At 39.0% G+C, this 5,336-nt stretch overlaps 1 pseudogene; it reads right to left on the reverse strand.

Moving 5' to 3' along the window:
* Positions 1 to 399: 399 nt before the first annotated feature.
* LOC138156548 (cleavage and polyadenylation specificity factor subunit 5 pseudogene) lies at positions 400 to 1,306 on the reverse strand (annotated as a pseudogene).
* Positions 1,307 to 5,336: the final 4,030 nt, after the last annotated feature.

Below are 5,336 nucleotides of genomic sequence, written 5' to 3' on the forward strand. Positions count from 1 at the left end.
CAATTAAGACATATGGACTTCCCTTTCACTAAAACACACCAAAATGCCAAAATCTTTCAGCATTAATTGGTTGATCTTAATTTTTGGCAAAATATTTTTAGTCTCAGAAAAAGACTTTAGCATACCCTTCTTTCTTGTATTTTATCTATATTAGATTGTAAGTTCTTTGAGGGCAGAGACTACTTTTTGTCTTTTTTTACATCCTCAGCACTTAGCACAGTGCCTGGCATATCGTATATAACTGATTTTTTTTCTTAAACAGCTTCACTTTGTTTAATGTTGTACAAAAGCATGGGTAAAAGTAAAAGTGAAATATACATTGTCACATTTGTTTACACAACAATCTAGGACAGTTCTTCAGATTCACTCTATAAAGTATGAGGCAATTTGGGGAAAATAAAGTGGGGGGAAGAGGGAACAAAAAGAAACATCCTATTCTGTTTATTCTTCTACATTGTACAGTTGTGCTCACAAAGATGGCTTCTTTTACTCTTCCATGGCTCAGGAATTCAGTTGTAAAGAAAATTGAACCTGCTTAAAAGCTGAGGAATGCTAGAAATGATAGGTCCATATCCTGGTGCATTGTCATATAATTCAAACAATGGCACAGCTACCAGTTTGTACATTTTGGGGACTGCAAACAAGGACTTTTCTTGAAGTTGAACCAAAAAAAGTTTTTTTGTGCTTTTTAGGCTTTGTAATATGAACTGGAATATATGGGTACTGTGGGGATTCAAAATTTGGTCTCCATCAGTTACCAATGCAGTCATCAATGACCCAATCTTGCAGAATGCCATCTTGACATCCCAGTATCTTTGTCATTAAATGTTTGAGTCCTTCTACTTCCTCTTCTCCTTCATTAATAAGTTTACCACCAGGTAGTTTGAAAAAAGTTGTGCCCAGTTGCAGAAGTAACACATGGGGTAATCGGTGCTCATGAACAATCACACCTTCTACAACCCACCTCATTCCAATCTTGTCAAATTCTTCCCTCATCTGCTGAAACTGAGCTGTAACAGAGCTGTCCTTTTCATAAAGGGGCTCTTTTGTACCAAAGGTATAATTTGTAAGTGGGTACAGGTTGATGGCACGCTCCAGGGTAACAGTCTTGGTCTGCTGGATGTATTTGTTCCTGAACTGGTTCACATCCCAGGGCCAGCCCATCTGAGAATGGTTGGGCGGAGACATGCTGGCTAGCAAGGGTGTGGGCTGAGTGCCTGCAGGGGCAGATGGAAGTGAAAGAAAAAGCTGCTCTCCTTTGAAGCTGGATTGGAGTCCCACTTTGGCAACCGCTACTGCCATTCTAGTACATACTTAATAAATATTTATTGATTGATCAAATAATTCATATTGAAATTTAATATTGGGGCGGCCAGGTAGCACAGCAAGTAAGAGCACCGGCTCCAGTGTTGAGAAGACCTGGAGATCAAATCCTGGGCTCAGACACTTAGCACCCACCCAGAAACACCTGGCCGTGTAACCTTGAGCAAGTTACTTAACCCTGATTGCTTAAAAAAAAAAAAAAAGAAATTTAATATTATTTCATTTTTATTCTGCCTTTAGGCCTAGAAAGGAATTAATCACTCTCTTTTTAAAAATTAACATATAATTGAAATCAAATTTCACAAAAATCTTCAGACTTGTTCAGGCATGTCTGACTCTTCATGACTCCATTTTGGGTTTTCATTTTACAGATGAGGAAACCAAGGTAAACAAGGTTAAGTGATTTGCCCGGGATCACACAACTAGTAAATCTGAGGCAAATTTTGAACTAAGGAGGATGAGTCTTCCTGACTCCTAACCACTGTGCCACTTGTTCTTTATGATGATCGCAAGTCATACCTCTCATTTTCTAACTTCATAATTGTTTTAGCGACTCTCCTCTAAACTTTCAGTTTTCTCATTATTTTCCTGATGTTGCAGAGCCTGGAATTAGACACAGTATTTGAATGAGTTTCTGAAAACTATAGAACATTACAATATTAATTTGCAATTTCTACTTTTGGTGCTATTATACTTTCAGGGTCATACTTATCTTTTTAGACCAGAGACAATGACTTTTGATTGATTAGGACTGTGATAATCTTTTATTCTTACTCATGATTAGGAAAAAAATCTATTCAAATATTTTTATTTGATAGTTTAATTTCTTCTATTGAGCTTTATATGTTTTCAGAGTTTACTTTGCTGTGTGCACCTTAAACATTCTGAAAATATGAAATCTTGTCTTGTTAATACTGAATGCAGATTCAAGCAAGATTTCCAGAGAAGAACCCAGAGGGATTAGCACTGCAGTTTCCTCCTCAAAATTCCTGTGAAATACACATAGTGATTGGCAGGCAGCTGGTATAGTACAAAAGAATTGAGACTGGGAAATAACTGATAAGGGTTCTAGTCAGGGTGTTGCCACTAACTAACTTCTAGCAAGTCTTCACCTTTCTAGTCTTCAATTTTCTCATCTGTGAAATGGGCAAAGGTAGTTGTTAAAATGACAATAACTCTAGGACAAAATGATCTCTAAGGCACACATCTCATCTTGTTCAGCAAAATAGGATACTAAGTCCCAGGTGTAATAGTAATGTAATTTAAAGATACCCCTGTATTGGCTTGGTTTTTGGTTTGATTGTGTTAAAACCCAGAGCTTGTGAATCCCACTTGTGAGATGGACTTGTTGATGTGAAAAGAGGGGGCTGAACTGGGAGGAGCTGGTGATGTAAATTTAGAGAGACACAAGAAAAGAGAGAGGCAGAAGAACTTTTTGGAAGCAGCATCTTGGACTAAATGAATGTATAGCCTAGGGGTGGAGTAGTATTTAGAAGAGGGACTTTGGGATTGATTAAATGAATGTAATGTCCAGGGGTGGGGTAGTACTTGGAGATAATTGAATTACACTTGGTAAATGTTGTATTTTGAATGATGTCATATTTTGTTTTTCTCTGTTCTTAATTTTTCACTGAATAAAATGGAGAGCACCTATGCTGGTATTTTGAACCTTGGGAAGTTGCCTTTGCTTGGCATTACACCAGGAAACTTAACAATTTAGTTAGGATAACATACACCATTCAGAGAGTTAGTCAATACTGAATAAGGTAGTAGAAAGAGAGCTGGCCTCAGAGTCAAGAAAACCTGAGTCAAATCCTACCTCTGATACATACCAGTTGTGTGACCCTGGTCAAACTACTCAACTTCTCAATTCCTCCCCCCTTTCCCTCTTCCTCAACTTTTGGACCACAAGTTTCAGAAAAGGTGTACTGGTAGAGGGTGTTCCTAAGGGGAGTTCCCTATGCTGATGAAAGCACAAGTGCAGTATTAAAAAAAAAAAAGCTATTCAGTGACAAAGCAGGGTTTCAGTATAAAAGATTCCTGATTATGGTTCAGGACCCATTTGACTAGGTTACTTAAGGAATTACATCCTTTTTCCTTTTGTCTCTCTAGGATGCATAGTGCTCTCTCATTCACTCCTATTTCACCATGATTGCTGGGAAGGCAGCTGGAGTCCTTCCATTGAAGAGTAAGTCTAACTGTAGCTGACAGACAGTCCTCTAGAGACCTAGAAAAATTCAGGCACCTTCTTCAATAGCTAACTTTGCTCTAGAGAATAATTGAGGCACTAGGGTGAATAGACTCCAACTTAAGAGCTGTAGCTTCTCAGAACAAAAAGTCCTCATAAAAATTCAGGATCTAATAACTTTGATTATGTATCTTTATTAATGTCCCAGATATTCAAAGGGATTGTCAATACTAAAGTCTGTTGCTGCTATTATGGTCTTCAATATTAAAGAGGTTTTCACTGTCACCAGTTTTTCTGCCTTTGAAACCACTAAAAAGAAAAAAAAAGAATATTTTCTGTACTATTAGTTCTTTTCCCTGAGACTGTGGGGTGTATCTTGGAGTTGGGGATAATTACATACAGAGAACACTGGAGTTCTCCTAGTCTAAGAAAGTTTGCTTAGGGAAAACATGAATATATTTAGATCCTGCGCTTAGCTCTATCTAGAGAGAAAAATGGTTTGGTAGGTCCTTGGGTGGGGCTTTTTGATTGAATCCAAGTTTTATAGAACAAATCCTTTTATTAAGAGAATTTCTTCTGTGAAATTTAGATTCAGTCAAAAGATCATACTTGAAGACCTAAAGGGCCACATGTGGCCTAGAGGCTACAGGTTCCCCATCCCTGGATTGGAGAAATGTGAGATCAGATTGAAAACTTCATCCAAGGCTGACAACACTGCAAGGTTTCCTATCTCAAGCTCTACTGCAGATAGGCAGAATATTTAAATTCTCCACTTAGGACCTCTCTGTCCTAAGTTATGGTCTGATAACTCAAGGGATAGGAACTCAGGTGAGGAGAGAAAGGAGGAGAGAAAAAGGTAGACAAGGAAGGAATAAGTTGTAGGGATAATGATGAGTAACTTAAAGGTTATAGACTTTGATAGTAAAATGTTGGTGGATATGACATTTAAAAAAGTTTGAGAGGCGGGAGGCAGCAGAGGCAACGTCATGGCACAGGACCCCTGCTTACTGTCACAATCTGAGCTTTGTTGCAGAATCTGAAGGAAAGGATCACCCTCTTGAAGGAGTTATTGCTAAGAACCGTGTCAACACACCAGATAACACACCTTGAAGGGGATAGAAGACAGAACTTATTGGATGACCTTGTTACCCGTGAAAGACTGCTACAGGCATCCTATAAACATGATGGTACAGAACCAGATCTGATCAGGTCCAGTCTCATGACGAGAACTACTAATCAGATTGTATATAACCCATGGCTCTTTGAGGAGCCAGAGGAGACAAGGGGTCTAGGCTTTGATGACCTTCGACAACAGCAGCAGAAAATTATTCAAGAACAAGATGCTGGCCTTGATGCTCTTTCCTCAATTATAAGTAGGCAGAAACAAATGGGGCAAGACATTGGGAATGAGCTTGATGAGCAGAATGAGATAATTGATGACCTTGCTAACTGTGATAGTAATGGCAATTAAAGATTCCCCTGTATTGGCTTGGTTTTCAAATTGATTGTGTTAAAACCCAGAGTTTGTTAATCCCACCTGTGGGATGGGCTTGTTGATGTGAAAAGAAAGTCCTGAACTGGGAGGAGCTGGTGATGTAGATTTGGAGAGACACAAGAGAGAGGCGGAAGATCTTTTTGGAAGCAGCACCTCGTGGAGAGAGAGAGACTAAGAGAATTGCTGGTGGCCGCTTTGAATTGCCCTGGACTTTTGAGACCTGCCCCCTGAGCTGCCAAGGACTGAGGAGACATGGCTGTTTTACTGGTACTTTGTCTGTCTGTTTTGATGTTATTTTGCCAGATTTGTCCACTGGTGAAAGACTGTCCT

Source organism: Petaurus breviceps, unplaced genomic scaffold (genome assembly GCF_028583685.1).
Source record: "Petaurus breviceps papuanus isolate PSGF00001 unplaced genomic scaffold, PetGlider_PUasm1.0 155731, whole genome shotgun sequence".
NCBI lineage: Eukaryota > Metazoa > Chordata > Mammalia > Diprotodontia > Petauridae > Petaurus > Petaurus breviceps.